We start from the raw sequence: 16,225 nt of genomic DNA on the forward strand, positions 1-16,225 counted from the left end.
CCTCTCTCCTGGAGGCGCTCAGTCAGACCAAGTGGTGACATGTGGCAAGACACTCCTCGGGGCGCGTCTTGCTTGGGCCTCTCTCCTGGAGGCCCTCTGTCAGACCCAGTGTTGACATGTGTCAAGACGCTCCTCGGGGCGCGTCTTGCTTGGGCTTCTCTCCGGGAGGACCTCAGTCATACCCATTGATGACATGTGGCAAGACGCTCCTCGGGGCGCATCTTCCTTTGGCCTCTCTCCTGGAGGCGCTCAGTCAGACCGAGTGCTGACATGTGGCAAGACGCTCCTCGGGCCGCGTGTTGCTTGGGCTTCTCTCCTGGAGGCCCTCAGTCAGACCCATTGTTGACATGTTGCAAGACGCTCCTTTGGGCGCGTCTTGCTTGGGCCTCTCTCCAGAAGGCCCTCAATCAGACCCAGTGTTGACACGTGGCAAGACGCTCCTCGGGGCGCGTCTTACTTGGGCCTCTCTCCTGGAGGCGCTCAGTCAGACTGAGTAGTGACATGTGGCCTGACGCTCCTCGGGGCGCGTGTTGCTTGGGCCTCTCTCCTGGAGGCGCTCAGTCAGACCAAGTGGTGACATGTGGCAAGACACTCCTCGGGGCGCGTGTTGCTTGGGCCTCTCTCCTGGAGGCCCTCTGTCAGACCCAGTGTTGACATGTGTCAAGACGCTCCTCGGGACGCGTCTTGCTTGGGCTTCTCTCCGGGAGGACCTCAGTCATACCCATTGTTGACATGTGGCAAGACGCTCCTCGGGGCGCATCTTCCTTTGGCCTCTCTCCTGGAGGCGCTCAGTCAGACCGAGTGCTGACATGTTGCAAGACGCTCCTCGGGCCGCGTGTTGCTTTGGCTTCTCTCCTGGAGGCGCTCAGAAAGACCCAGTGTTGACATGTGACAAGACGCTCCTCGGGGCGCGTCTTGCTTGGGCCTCTCTCCTGGAGGCGCTCAGTCAGACCCAGTGGTGACATGTGGCAAGACACTCCTCGGGGCGCGTCTTGCTTGGGCCTCTCTCCTGGAGGCCCTCAGTCAGACCCAGTGTTGACACGTGTCAAGACGCTCCTCGGGGCGCGTCTTGCTTGGGCCTCTCTCCTGGAGGCGCTCAGTCAGACCCAGTGGTGACACGTGGCAAGACGCTCATCGGGGCGCGTCTTGCTTGGGCCTCTCTCCTGGAGGCGCTCAGTCAGACCAAGTGGTGACATGTGGCAAGACACTCCTCGGGGCGCGTCTTGCTTGGGCCTCTCTCCTGGAGGCCCTCTGTCAGACCCAGTCTTGACATGTGGCAAGACACTCCTCGGGGCGCGTCTTGCTTGGGCCTCTCTCATGGAGGCCCTCTGTCAGACCCAGTGTTGACATGTGTCAATACGCTCCTCGGGGCGCGTCTTGCTTTGGCCTCTCTCCTGGAGGCGCTCAGTCAGACCGAGTGCTGACATGTGGCAAGAAGCTCCTCGGGGCGAGTCTTGCTTGGGCTTCTCTCCTGGAGGCCCTCAGTAAGACCCATTGTTGACATGTGGCAAGACGCTCCTCGGGGCGCGTCTTGCTTGGGCCTCTCTCCTGGAGGCGCTCAGTCAGACTGAGTAGTGACATGTGGCCTGACGCTCCTCGGGGCGCGTGTTGCTTGGGCCTCTCTCCTGGAGGCGCTCAGTCAGACCAAGTGGTGACATGTGGCAAGACACTCCTCGGGGCGCGTCGTGCTTGGGCCTCTCTCCTGGAGGCCCTCTGTCAATCCCAGTGTTGACATGTGTCAAGACGCTCCTCGGGGCGCGTCTTGCTTGGGCTTCTCTCCTGGAGGCCCTCAGTCAGACCCATTGTTGACATGTGGCAAGACGCTCCTCGGGGCGCGTCTTGCTTGGGCCTCTCTCCTGGAGGCTCTCAGTCAGACCGAGTGCTGACATGTGGCAAGACGCTCCTCGAGCCGCGTGTTGCTTGGGCTTCTCTCCTGGAGGCGCTCAGAAAGACCCAGTGTTGACATGTGACAAGACGGTCCTCGGGGCGCGTCTTGCTTGGGCCTCTCTCCTGGAGGCGCTCAGTCAGAACCAGAGGTGACATGTGGCAAGACGCTCCTCGGGGCGCGTCTTGCTTGGGCCTCTCTCCTGGAGGCCCTCTTTCAGACCCAGTGATGACATGTGGCAAGACGCTCCTCCGGGCGCATCTTGCTTGGGCCTCTCTCCTGGAGGCCCTCAGTCAGACCCAGTGTTGACACGTGTCAAGACGCTCCTCGGGGCGCGTCTTGCTTGGGCCTCTCTCCTGGAGGCGCTCAGTCAGACCCAGTGGTGACACGTGGCAAGACGCTCATCGGGGCGCGTCTTGCTTGGGCCTCTCTCCTGGAGGCGCTCAGTCAGACCCAGTGCTGACATGTGTCAAGACGCTCCTCGGGGCGCGTCTTGCTTGGGCCTCTCTCAAGGAGGCGCTCAAATGACCCATTGTTGACATGTGGCAAGACGCTCAACAATGGGTCTGACTGAGCGCCTCCAGGAGAGAGGCCCAAGCAACACGCGCCCCGAGGAGCGTCTTCCCACATGTCAACAATGGGTCTGACTGAGGGCCTCCAGGAGAGAAGCCCAAGCAAGACGCGCCCCGAGGAGCGTCTTGCCACATGTCAACTCTGGGTCTGACTGAGGGCCTCCAGGAGAGAGGCCAAAATGAGACGCGCCCCGAGGAGCGGCTTGCCACATGTCAACAATGGGTCTGACTGAGGGCCTCCAGGAGAGAAGCCCAGGCAAGACGCACCCCGAGGAGCGTCTTGCCACATGTCAGCACTGGGTCTGATTGAGGGCCTTCTGGAGAGAGGCCCAAGCAAGACGCGCCCCGAGGAGCGTCTTGCCACATGTCAACAATGGGTCTGACTGAGGGCCTCCAGGAGAGAAGCCCAAGCAAGACGCGCCCCGAGGAGCGTCTTGCCACATGTCAGCACTCAGTCTGACTGAGCGCCTCCAGGAGAGAGGCCCAAGCAAGACGTGCCCCGAGGAGCGTCTTGCCACATGTCAACACTGGGTCTGACTGAGCGCCTCCAGGAGAGAGGCCCAAGCAAGACGCACCCCGAGGAGCGTCTTGCCACATGTGAACACTGGGTCTGACTGAGTGCCTCCAGGAGAGAGTCCCAAGCAAGACGCGCTCGGAGGAGCGTCTTGCCATATGTCAGCACTCGGTCTGACTGAGCGCGTCCAGGAGAGAGGCCCAAGCAAGACGTGCCCCGAGGAGCATCTTGACACATGTCTCCTCTGGGTCTGACTGAGCGCCTCCAGGAGAGAGGCCCAAGCAAGACGCGCCCCGAGGAGCGTCTTGCCACATGTCAACACTGGGTCTGACTGAGTGCCTCCATGAGAGAAGCCCCAGCAAGACGCGCCCCGAGGAGCATCTTGCCACATGTCAACACTGGGTCTGACTGAGAACCTCCAGGAGTGAGGCCCAAGCAAGACGCGCCCCGAGGAGCGTCTTGCCACATGTCAACACTGGGTCTGACTGAGCGCCTCCAGGAGAGAGGCCCAAGCAAGACGCGCCCCTAGGATCGTCTTGTCACATGTCACTACTCGGTCTGACTGAGAGCCTCCAGGAAAGAGGCCCAAGCAAGACGTGCCCCGAGGAGTGTCTTGCCACATGTCAACAATGGGTCTGACTGAGGGCCTCCAGGAAGTACTCCTCAATGAACTGCCTGGAGTAGTTGCAGACTCCGAGGAAGCTCCTGAGTTCGGTCAGATTAGCTGGGGCTTTGATGTCCTGAATGGCTCTAATGCATCATTTGAGCGACACGTGGAAAGACGCTCCTCCGGGTGCGTCTTGCTTGGGCCTCTCTCCTGGAGGCGCTCAGTCAGACCCATTGTTGACATGTGGCAAGACGCTCCTCGGGGCGCGTCTTGCTTGGGCCTCTCTCATGGAGGCCCTCTGTCAGACCCAGTGTTGACATGTGTCAAGACGCTCCTCGGGGGGCGTCTTGCTTTGGCCTCTCTCCTGGAGGCGCTCAGTCAGACCGAGTGCTGACATGTGGCAAGAAGCTCCTCGGGGCGCGTCTTGCTTGGGCTTCTCTCCTGGAGGCCCTCAGTAAGAACCATTGTTGACATGTGGCAAGACGCTCCTCGGGGCGCGTCTTGCTTGGGCCTCTCTCCAGAAGGCCCTCAATCAGACCCAGTGTTGACACGTGGCAAGACGCTCCTCGGGGCGCGTCTTGCTTGGGCCTCTCTCCTGGAGGCACTCAGTCAGACCCAGTGTTGACATGTGGCAAGACACTCCTCGGGGCGAGTCTTGCTTGGGCCTCTCTCATGGAGGCCCTCTGTCAGACCTAGTGTTGACATGTGTCAAGACGCTCCTCGGGGCGCGTCTTGCTTTGGCCTCTCTCCTGGAGGCGCTCAGTCAAACCCAGTGTTGACATGTGGCAAGAAGCTCCTCGGGGCGCTTCTTGCTTGGGCTTCTCTTCTGGAGGCCCTCAGTCAGACCCATTGTTGACATGTGACAAGACGCTCCTCGGGGCGCGTCTTGCTTGGGCCTCTCTCCTGGAGGCGCTCAGTCAGATCCAGTGTTGACATGTGGCAAGAAGCTCCTCGGGGCGCGTCTTGCTTGGGCCTCTCTCCTGGAGGTTCTCAGTCAGACCCAGTGTTGACAAGTGGCAAGATGCTCCTCGGGGCACGTCTTGCTGGGGCTTCTCTCATGGAGGCCCTCAGTCAGACCCAGTGTTGACATGTGGCAAGACGCTCCTCGGGGCACGTCTTGCTTGGGCCTCTCTCCTGGAGGCGCTCAGTCAGACCCAGAGGAGACATGTGTCAAGATGCTCCTCGGGGCGCGTCTTGCTTGGGCCTCTCTCCTGGAGGCGCTCAGTCAGACCGAGTGCTGACATGTGGCAAGACGCTCCTCCGGGCGCGTCTTGCTTGGGCCTCTCTCCTGGAGGCGCTCAGTCAGACCCAGTGTTCACATGTGGCAAGACGCTCCTCGGGGCGCGTCTTGCTTGGGCCTCTCTCCTGGAGGCGCTCAGTCAGACCCAGTGTTGACATGTGGCAAGACGCTCCTCGGGGCACGTCTTGCTTGGGCCTCTCTCCTGGAGGCGCTCAGTCAGACCGAGTGCTGACATGTGGCAAGACGCTCCTCGGGGCGCGTCTTGCTTGGGCTTCTCTCCTGGAGGCCCTCAGTCAGACCCATTGTTGACATGTGGCAAGACTCTCCTCGGGGCACGTCTTGCTTGGGCTTCTCTCATGGAGGCCCTCAGTCAGACCCAGTGTTGACATTTGGCAAGACGCTCCTCGGGGCGCGTCTTGCTGGGGCTTCTCTCATGGAGGCACTCAGTCAGACCCAGTGTTGACATGTGGCAAGACGCTCCTCGGGGCACGTCTTGCTTGGGCCTCTCTCCTGGAGGCGCTCAGTCAGACCCAGAGGAGAAATGTGTCAAGACGCTCCTCGGGGCGCGTCTTGCTTGGCCCTCTTTCCTGGAGGCGCTCAGTCACACCGAGTGCTGACATGTGGCAAGACGCACCTCCGGGCGCGTCTTGCTTGGGCCTCTCTCCTGGAGGCGCTCAGTCAGACCGAGTGCTGACATGTGGCAAGACGCTCCTCGGGGCGCGTCTTGCTTGGGCTTCTCTCCTGGAGGCCCTCAGTCAGACCCATTGTTGACATGTGGCAAGACGCTCCTCGGGGCACGTCTTATTTGGGCCTCTCTCCTGGAGGCCCTCAGTCAGACCCAGTGTTTACATGTGTCAAGACGCTCCTCGGGGCGTGTCTTGCTTGGGCCTCTCTCCTGGAGGCGCTCAGTCAGACCCAGTGTTGACATGTGGCAAGAAGCTCCTCGGGGCGCTTCTTGCTTGGGCTTCTCTCCTGGAGGCCCTCAGTCAGACCCATTGTTGACATGTGACAAGACGCTCCTCGGGGCGCGTCTTGCTTGGGCCTCTCTCCTGGAGGCCCTCAGTCAGACCCAGTGTTGACATGTGTCAAGACGCTCCTCGGGGCGTGTCTTGCTTGGGCCTCTCTCCTGGAGGCGCTCAGTCAGACCCAGTGTTGACATGTGGCAAGAAGCTCCTCGGGGCGCTTCTTGCTTGGGCTTCTCTCCTGGAGGCCCTCAGTCAGACCCATTGTTGACATGTGACAAGACGCTCCTCGGGGCGCGTCTTGCTTGGGCCTCTCTCCTGGAGGCGCTCAGTCAGACCCAGAAGAGACATGTGTCAAGATGCTCCTCGGGGCGCGTCTTGCTTGGGCCTCTCTCCTGGAGGCGCTCAGTACTACCGAGTGCTGACATTTGGCAAGACGCTCCTCTGGGCGTGTCTTGCTTGGGCCTCTCTCCTGGAGGCGCTCAGTCAGACCGAGTGCTGACATGTGGCAAGAAGCTCCTCGGGGCGCGTCTTGCTTGGGCTTCTCTCCTGGAGGCCCTCGGTCAGACCCATTGTTGACATGTGGCAAGACGCTCCTCGGGGCGCGTCTTGCTTGGGCCTCTCTCCAGAAGGCCCTCAATCAGACCCAGTGTTGACACGTGGCAAGACGCTCCTCGGGGCGCTTCTTGCTTGGGCCTCTCTCCTGGAGGCGCTCAGTCAGACCGAGTGCTGACATGTGGCATGACGCTCCTCGGGGCGCGTATTGCTTGGGCCTCTCTCCTGGATTCCCTCTGTCAGACCCAGTGTTGACATGTGGCAAGACTCTCCTCGGGGCGCGTCTTGCTTGGGCTTCTCTCATGGAGGCCCTCAGTCAGACCCAGTGTTGACATGTGTCAAGACGCTCCTCGGGGCGTGTCTTGCTTGGGCCTCTCTCCTGGAGGCGCTCAGTCAGACCCAGTGTTGACATGTGGCAAGAAGCTCCTCGGGGCGCTTCTTGCTTGGGCTTCTCTCCTGGAGGCCCTCAGTCAGACCCATTGTTGACATGTGACAAGACGCTCCTCGGGGCGCATCTTGCTTGGGCCTCTCTCCTGGAGGCGCTCAGTCAGACCCAGTGTTGACAAGTGGCAAGATGCTCCTCGGGGCACGTCTTGCTGGGGCTTCTCTCATGGAGGCCCTCAGTCAGACCCAGTGTTGACATGTGGCAAGACTCTCCTCGGGCGCGTCTCGCTTGGGCCTCTCTCCTGGTGGCGCTCAGTCAGACTGAGTAGTGACATGTGGCCTGACGCTCCGCGGGGCGCGTCTTGCTTGGATCTCTCTCCTGGAGGCGCTCAGTCAGACCCAGTATTGACATGTGGCAAGACGCTCCTCGGGGCGCGTCTTGCTTGGGCTTCTCTCCTGGAGGCCCTCAGTCAGACCCATTGTTGACATGTGGCAAGACGCTCCTCGGGGCACGTCTTGCTTGGACCTCTCTCCTGGAGGCGCTCAGTCAGACCGAGTAGTGACATAAGGCAAGACGCTCCTCGGGGCGCGTCTTGCTGGGGCCTCTCTCCTGGAGGCGCTCAATAAGGCCCAGTGGTGACACGTGGCAAGACGCTCCTCGGGGCGCGTCTTTCTTGGGCCTCTCTCCTGGAGGCGCTCAGTCAGACCCAGTGGTGACACGTGGCAAGACACTCCTCGGGGCGCATCTTGCTTGGGCCTCTCTCCTGGAGGCGCTCAGTCAGACCCAGTGTTGACACGTGGCAAGACGCTCCTCGGGGCGCGTGTTGCTTGGGCCTCTCTCCTGGAGGTGCTCAATCAGACCCAGTGGTGACACGTGGCAAGACGCTCCTCGGGGCGCGTCTTTCTTGGGCCTCTCTCCTGGAGGCGCTCAGTCAGACCCAGTGGTGACACGTGGCAAGACGCTCCTCGGGGCGCATCTTGCTTGGGCCTCTCTCCTGGAGGCGCTCAGTCAGACCCAGTGTTGACACGTGGCAAGACGCTCCTCGGGGCGCGTGTTGCTTGGGCCTCTCTCCTGGAGGCGCTCAGTCAGACCAAGTGGTGACATGTGGCAAGACGCTCCTCGGGGCGCGTCTCGCTTGGGCCTCTCTCCTGGAGGCGCTCAGTCAGACTGAGTAGTGACATGTGGCCTGACGCTCCGCGGGGCGCGTCTTGCTTGGGCCTCTCTCCTGGAGGCGCTCAGTCAGACCCAGTATTGACATGTGGCAAGACGCTCCTCGGGGCGCTTCTTGCTTGGGCTTCTCTCCTGGAGGCCCTCAGTCAGACCCATTGTTGACATGTGGCAAGACGCTCCTCGGGGCACGTCTTGCTTGGACCTCTCTCCTGGAGGCGCTCAGTCAGACCGAGTAGTGACAAGCAAGACGCGCCCCGAGGAGCGTCTTGACACATGTCAACACTGGGTCTGACAGAGGGCCTCCATGAGAGAGGCCCAAGCAAGACGCGCCCCGAGGAGTGTCTTGCCACATGTCAACACTGGGTCTGACAGAGGGCCTCCAGGAGAGAGGCCCAAGCAAGACGTGCCCCGAGGAGTATCTTGCCACATGTCACCACTTGGTCTGACTGAGCGCCTCCAGGAGAGAGCCCCAAGTAAGACGCGCCCCGAGGAGCGTCTTGCCACGTGTTTACACTGGGTCTGATTGAGGGCCTTCTGGAGAGAGGCCCAAGCAAGACGCGCCCCGAGGAGCGTCTTGCCACATGTCAACAATGGGTCTGACTGAGGTCCTCCAGGAGAGAAGCCCAAGCAAGACGCGCCCCGAGGAGTGTCTTGCCACATGTCAACACTGGGTCTGACTGCGGGCCTCCAGGAGAGAGGCCCAAATAAGACGCGCCCCGAGGAGCGTCTTGCCACATGTCACCTCTGGGTCTGACTGAGCGCCTCCAGGAGAGAGTCCCAAGCAAGACGCGCCCCGAGGAGCATCTTGTCACATGTCAACACTGGGTCTGTCTGAGCGCCTCCAGGAGAGAAGCCCAAGCAAGACGGGCCCCGAGGAGCGTCTTGCCACATGTCAACAATGGGTCTGACTGAGGGCCTCCAGGAGAGAAGCCCAAGCAAGACGCGCCCCGAGGAGCGTCTTGACACATGTCAACACTGGGTCTGACAGAGGGCCTCCAGGAGAGAGGCCCAAGCAAGATGCGCCCCGAGGAGTGTCTTGCCACATGTCACCACTGGGTCTGACTGAGCGCCTCCAGGAGAGAGGCCCAAGCAAGACACGCCCCGAGGAGCGTCAGGCCACATGTCACTACTCAGTCTGACTGAGCGCCTCCAGGAGAGAGGCCCAAGCAAGACGCGCCCCGAGGAGCATCTTGCCACATGTCAGCACTGGGTCTGACTGAGCGCCTCCAGGAGAGAGGCCCCAGCAAGACGCGCCCCGAGGAGCTTCTTGCCTTATGTCAGCACTCGGTCTGACTGAGCGCCTCCAGGAGAGAGGCCCAAGCAAGACGCGCCCCGAGGAGCGTCTTGCCACATGTCAACAATGGGTCTGACTGAGGGCCTCCAGAAGAGAAGCCCAAGCAACACGCGGCCCGAGGAGCGTCTTGCCACATGTCAGCACTCGGTCTGACTGAGCGCCTCCAGGAGAGAGGCCCAAGCAAGACGCGCCCCGAGGAGCGTCTTGCCACATGTCAACAATGGGTCTGACTGAGGGCCTCCAGGAGAGAAGCCCAAGCAAGACGCGCCCCGAGGAGCGTCTTGACACATGTCAACTCTGGGTCTGACAGAGGGCCTCCAGGAGAGAGGCCAGAGCAAGACGCGCCCCGTGGAGTGTCTTGCCACATGTCACCACTTGGTCTGACTGAGCGCCTCCAGGAGGGAGGCCCAAGCAACACGCGCCCCGAGGAGCGTCAGGCCACATGTCACTACTCAGTCTGACTGAGCGCTTCCAGGAGAGAGGCCCAAGCAAGACGCGCCCCGAGGAGCGTCTTGCCACATGTCAACACTGGGTCTGACAGAGGGCCTCCAGGAGAGAGGCCCAAGCAAGACGCGCCCCGAGGAGTGTCTTGCCACATGTCACCACTGGGTCTGACTGAGCGCCTCCAGGAGAGAGGCCCAAGCAAGACGCGCCCCGAGGAGCGTCAGGCCACATGTCACTACTCAGTCTGACTGAGCGCCTCCAGGAGAGAGGCCCAAGCAAGACGCGCCCCGAGGAGCATCTTGCCACATGTCAGCACTGGGTCTGACTGAGCGCCTCCAGGAGAGAGGCCCCAGCAAGACGCGCCCCGAGGAGCTTCTTGCCTTATGTCAGCACTCGGTCTGACTGAGCGCCTCCAGGAGAGAGGCCCAAGCAACACGCGCCCTGAGGAGCGTCTTGCCACATGTCAACAATGGGTCTGACTGAGGGCCTCCAGGAGAGAGGCCCAAGCAAGACGCGCCCCGAGGAGCGTCTTGCCACATGTCAGCACTCGGTCTGACTGAGCGCCTCCAGGAGAGAGGCCCAAGCAAGACGCGCCCCGAGGAGCGTCTTGCCACATGTCAACAATGGGTCTGACTGAGGGCCTCCAGGAGAGAAGCCCAAGCAAGACGCGCCCCGAGGAGCGTCTTGACACATGTCAACACTGGGTCTGACAGAGGGCCTCCAGGAGAGAGGCCCAAGCAAGACGCGCCCCGAGGAGTGTCTTGCCACATGTCACCACTTGGTCTGACTGAGCGCCTCCAGAAGGGAGGCCCAAGCAACACGCGCCCCGAGGAGCGTCAGGCCACATGTCACTACTCAGTCTGACTGAGCGCCTCCAGGAGAGAGGCCCAAGCAAGACGCGCCCCGAGGAGCGTCTTGCCACATGTCAACAATGGGTCTTACTGAGGGCCTCCAGGAGAGAAGCCCAAGCAAGACGCGCCCCGAGGAGCGTCTTGCCACATGTCAGCACTGGGTCTGATTGAGGGCCTTCTGGTGAAAGGCCCAAATGAGACGCGCCCCGAGGAGCGTCTTGCCACATGTCAACAATGGGTCTGACTGAGGGCGCGTCTTGCTTTGGCCTCTCTCCTGGAGGCGCTCAGTCAGACCGAGTGCTGACATGTGGCAAGACGCTCCTCGGGCCGCGTGATGCTTGTGCTTCTCTCCTGGAGGCCCTCAGTCAGACCCATTGTTGACATGTTGCAAGACGCTCCTTTGGGCGCGTCTTGCTTGGGCCTCTCTCCTGGAGGCGCTCAGTCAGACCGAGTGCTGACATGTGGAAAGACTCTCCTCGGGGCGCGTCTTGCTTGGGCTTCTCTCCTGGAGGCGCTCAGAAAGACCCAGTGTTGACATGTGACAAGACGCTCCTCGGGGCGCGTCTTGCTTGGGCCTCTCTCCTGGAGGCGCTCAGTCAGAACCAGTGGTGACATGTGGCAAGACGCTCCTCGGGGCGTGTATTGCTTGGGCCTCTCTCCTGGATGCCCTCTGTCAGACCGAGTGTTGACATGTGGCAAGACTCTCCTCGGGGCACGTCTTGCTTGGGCCTCTCTCCTGGAGGCGCTCAAACAGACCGAGTAGTGACATGTGGCAAGACGCTCCTCGGGGCGCGTCTTGCTGGGGCTTCTCTCATGGAGGCGCTCAGTCAGACCGAGTAGTGACATGTGGCAAGACGCTCCTTGGGGCGCGTCTTGCTTGGACCTCTCTCCCTGTGGCGCTCAGTCACACCCAGTGTTGACATTTGGCAAGACACTCCTCAGGGCGCGTCTTGCTTGGGCCTCTCTCATGGAGGCCCTCTGTCAGACCCAGTGTTGACATGTGTCAAGACGCTCCTCGGGGCGCGTCTTGCTTGGGCCTCTCTCCTGGAGGCGCTCAGTCAGACCGAGTGCTGACATGTGGCAAGAAGCTCCTCGGGGCGCGTCTTGCTTGGGCTTCTCTCCTGGCGGCCCTCAGTCAGACCCATTGTTGACATGTGGCAAGACGCTCCTCGGGGCGCGTCTTGCTTGGGCTTCTCTCCTGGAGGCGCTCAGAAAGACCCAGTGTTGACATGTGACTAGACGCTCCTCGGGGCGCGTCTTGCTTGGGCCTCTCTCCTGGAGGCGCTCAGTCAGACCCAGTGGTGACATGTGGCAAGACACTCCTCGGGGCGCGTCTTGCTTGGGCTTCTCTCCTGGAGGCCCTCAGTCAGACCCATTGTTGACATGTGGCAAGACGCTCCTCGGGACACGTCTTGCTTGGGCCTCTCTCCTGGATTCGCTCAGTCAGACCGAGTAGTGACATGTGGCAAGACGCTCCTCGGGGCGTGTCTTGCTTGGGCCTCTCTCCTGGAGGCGCTCAGTCAGACCGAGTGCTGACATAAGGCAAGACGCTCCTCGGGGCGCGTCTTGCTGGGGCCTCTCTCCTGGAGGTGCTCTATCAGACCCAGTGGTGACACGTGGCAAGACGCTCCTCGGGGCGCGTCTTGCTTGGGCCTCTCTCCTGGAGGAGCTCAGTCAGACCCAGTGGTGACACATGGCAAGACGCTCCTCGGGGCGCATCTTGCTTGGGCCTCTCTCCTGGAGGCGCTAAGTCAGACCCAGTGTTGACACGTGGCAAGACGCTCCTAGGGGCGCGTCGTGCTTGGGCCTCTCTCCTGGAGGCCCTCTTTCAGACCCAGTGTTGACATGTGGCAAGACACTCCTCCGGGCGCATCTTGCTTGGGCCTCTCTCCTGGAGGCCCTCAGTCAGACCCAGTGTTGACATGTGTCAATACGCTCCTCGGGGCGTGTCTTGCTTGGGCCTCTCTCCTGGAGGCGCTCAGTCAGACCCAGTGTTGACACGTGGCAAGACGCTCCTCGGGGCGCGTCTTGGTTGGGCCGCTTTCCTGGACGCGCTCATTCAGACCCAGTGGTGACATGTGGCAAGACGCTCCTCGGGGCGCGTATTGCTTGGGCCTCTCTCCTGAATGCCCTCTGTCAGACCGAGGGTTGACATGTGGCAAGACTCTCCTCGGGGCGCGTCTTGCTATGGCTTCTCTCATGGAGGCCCTCAGTCCGACCCAGTGTTGACATGTGTCAATACGCTCCTCGGGGCGTGTCTTGCTTGGGCCTCTCTCCTGGAGGCGCTCAGTCAGACCCAGTGCTGACATGTGGCAAGACGCTCCTCCGGGCGCGTCTTGCTTGGGCCTCTCTCCTGGAGGCGCTCAGTCAGACCCAGTGTTGACATGTGGCAAGACGCTCCTCGGGGCACGTCTTGCTTGGGCCTCTCTCCTGGAGGCCCTCTGTCAGACCCAGTGTTGGCATGTGGCAAGACGCTCCTCAGGGCGCGTCTTGGTTGGGTCTCTCTCCTGGAGGCGCTCAGTCAGACCCAGTGGTGACATGTGGCAAGACGCTCCTTGGGGCGTGTATTGCTTGGGCCTCTCTCCTGGATGCCCTCTGTCAGACCGAGTGTTGACATGTGGCAAGACTCTCCTCAGGGCACGTCTTGCTTGGGCCTCTCTCCTGGAGGCGCTCAAACAGACCGAGTAGTGACATGTGGCAAGACGCTCCTCAGGGCGCGTCTTGCTGGGGCTTCTCTCATGGAGGCACTCAGTCAGACCCAGTGTTGACATGTGGCAAGACGCTCCTCGGGGCGCGTCTTGCTTGGACCTCTGTCCCTGAGGCGCTCAGTCAGACCGAGTAGTGACATGTGGCAAGACGCTCCTCGGGGCGCGTCTTGCTTGGACCTCTCTCCCTGTGGCGCTCAGTCACACCCAGTGTTGACATTTGGCAAGACACTCCTCGGGGCGCGTCTTGCTTGGGCCTCTCTCATGGAGGCCCTCTGTCAGACCCAGTGTTGACATGTGTCAAGACGCTCCTCGGGGCGCGTCTTGCTTGGGCCTCTCTCCTGGAGGCGCTCAGTCAGACCGAGTGCTGACATGTGGCAAGAAGCTCCTCGGGGCGCGTCTTGCTTGGGCTTCTCTCCTGGCGGCCCTCAGTCAGACCCATTGTTGACATGTGGCAAGACGCTCCTCGGGGCGCGTCTTGCTTGGGCTTCTCTCCTGGAGGCGCTCAGAAAGACCCAGTGTTGACATGTGACAAGACGCTCCTCGGGGCGCGTCTTGCTTGGGCCTCTCTCCTGGAGGCGCTCAGTCAGACCCAGTGGTGACATGTGGCAAGACACTCCTCGGGGCGCGTCTTGCTTGGGCTTCTCTCCTGGAGGCCCTCAGTCAGACCCATTGTTGACATGTGGCAAGACGCTCCTCGGGACACGTCTTGCTTGGGCCTCTCTCCTGGATTCGCTCAGTCAGACCGAGTAGTGACATGTGGCAAGACGCTCCTCGGGGCGTGTCTTGCTTGGGCCTCTCTCCTGGAGGCGCTCAGTCAGACCGAGTGCTGACATAAGGCAAGACGCTCCTCGGGGCGCGTCTTGCTGGGGCCTCTCTCCTGGAGGTGCTCTATCAGACCCAGTGGTGACACGTGGCAAGACGCTCTTCGGGGCGCGTCTTGCTTGGGCCTCTCTCCTGGAGGAGCTCAGTCGGACCCAGTGGTGACACATGGCAAGACGCTCCTCGGGGCGCATCTTGCTTGGGCCTCTCTCCAGGAGGCGCTAAGTCAGACCCAGTGTTGACACGTGGCAAGACGCTCCTCGGGGCGCGTCGTGCTTGGGCCTCTCTCCTGGAGGCCCTCTTTCAGACCCAGTGTTGACATGTGGCAAGACGCTCCTCCGGGCGCATCTTGCTTGGGCCTCTCTCCTTGAGGCCCTCAGTCAGACCCAGTGTTGACATGTGTCAATACGCTCCTCGGGGCGTGTCTTGCTTGGGCCTCTCTCCTGGAGGCGCTCAGTCAGACCCAATGTTGACACGTGGCAAGACGCTCCTCGGGGCGCGTCTTGGTTGGGCCGCTTTCCTGGACGCGCTCATTCAGACCCAGTGGTGACATGTGGCAAGACGCTCCTCGGGGCGCGTATTGCTTGGGCCTCTCTCCTGAATGCCCTCTGTCAGACCGAGTGTTGACATGTGGCAAGACTCTCCTCGGGGCGCGTCTTGCTTGGGCTTCTCTCATGGAGGCCCTCAGTCCGACCCAGTGTTGACATGTGTCAATACGCTCCTCGGGGCGTGTCTTGCTTGGGCTTCTCTCCTGGAAGCACTCAGTCCGACCCATTGTTGACATGTGGCAAGACGCTCCTCGGGGCGCGTCTTATTTGGACCTCTCTCCTAGAGGCCCTCAGTCAGACCCAGTGTTGACATGTGGCAAGACGCTCCTCAGGGCGCGTCTTGCTTGGGCTTCTCTCCTGGAGGCCCTCAGTCAGACCCATTGTTGACATGTGGCAAGACGCTCCTCGGGGCACGTCTTGCTTGGGCCTCTCTCCTGGAGGCGCTCAGTCAAACCGAGTAGTGACATGTGGCAAGACGCTCCTCGGGGCGCGTCTTGCTTGGGCCTCTCTCCTGGAGGCGCTCAGTCAGACCGAGTGCTGACATAAGGCAAGACGCTCCTCGGGGCACGTCTTGCTGGGGCCTCTCTCCTGGAGGCGCTCAGTCAGACCCAGTGGTGACACGTGGCAAGACGCTCCTCGGGGCGCATCTTGCTTGGGCCTCTCTCCTGGAGGCGCTCAGTAAGACCCAGTGTTGACACGTGGCAAGACGCTCCTCGGGGCGCGTCTTGCTTGGGCCTCTCTCCTGGAGGCGCTCAGTCAGACCCAGTGTTGACATGTGGCAAGACACTCCTCGGGGCGCGTGTTGCTTGGGCTTCTCTCCTGGAGGCCCTCAGTAAGACCCATTGTTGACATGTGGCAAGACGCTCCTCGGGGCGCGTCTTGCTTGGGCCTCTCTCCAGAAGGCCCTCAATCAGACCCAGTGTTGACACGTGGCAAGACGCTCCTCGGGGCACGTCTTACTTTGGCCTCTCTCCTGGAGGCGCTCAGTGAGACTGAGTAGTGACATGTGGCCTGACGCTCCTCGGGGCGCGTGTTGCTTGGGCCTCTCTCCTGGAGGCGCTCAGTCAGACCAAGTGGTGACATGTGGCAAGACACTCCTAGGGGCGCGTCTTGCTTGGGCCTCTCTCCTGGAGGCCCTCTGTCAGACCCAGTGTTGACATGTGTCAAGACGCTCCTCGGGGCGCGTCTTGCTTGGGCTTCTCTCCGGGAGGCCCTCAGTCATACCCATTGTTGACATGTGGCAAGACGCTCCTCGGGGCGCGTCTTGCTTGGGCCTCTCTCCTGGAGGCGCTCAGTCAGACCGAGTGCTGACATGTGGCAAGACGCTCCTCGGGCCGCGTGATGCTTGGGCTTCTCTCCTGGAGGCCCTCAGTCAGACCCATTGTTGACATGTTGCAAGACGCTCCTTTGGGCGCGTCTTGCTTGGGCCTCTCTCCTGGAGGCGCTCAGTCAGACCGAGTGCTGACATGTGGAAAGACTCTCCTCGGGGCGCGTCTTTCTTGGGCTTCTCTCCTGGAGGCGCTCAGAAAGACCCAGTGTTGACATGTGACAAGACGCTCCTCGGGGCGCGTCTTGCTTGGGCCTCTCTCCTGGAGGCGCTCAGTCAGAACCAGTGGTGACATGTGGCAAGACACTCCTCGGGGCGCGTCTTGCTTGGGCCTCTCTCCTGGA

This window comes from Nothobranchius furzeri, chromosome 15, assembly GCF_043380555.1.
Source record: "Nothobranchius furzeri strain GRZ-AD chromosome 15, NfurGRZ-RIMD1, whole genome shotgun sequence".
In the NCBI taxonomy this organism is placed as follows: domain Eukaryota; kingdom Metazoa; phylum Chordata; class Actinopteri; order Cyprinodontiformes; family Nothobranchiidae; genus Nothobranchius; species Nothobranchius furzeri.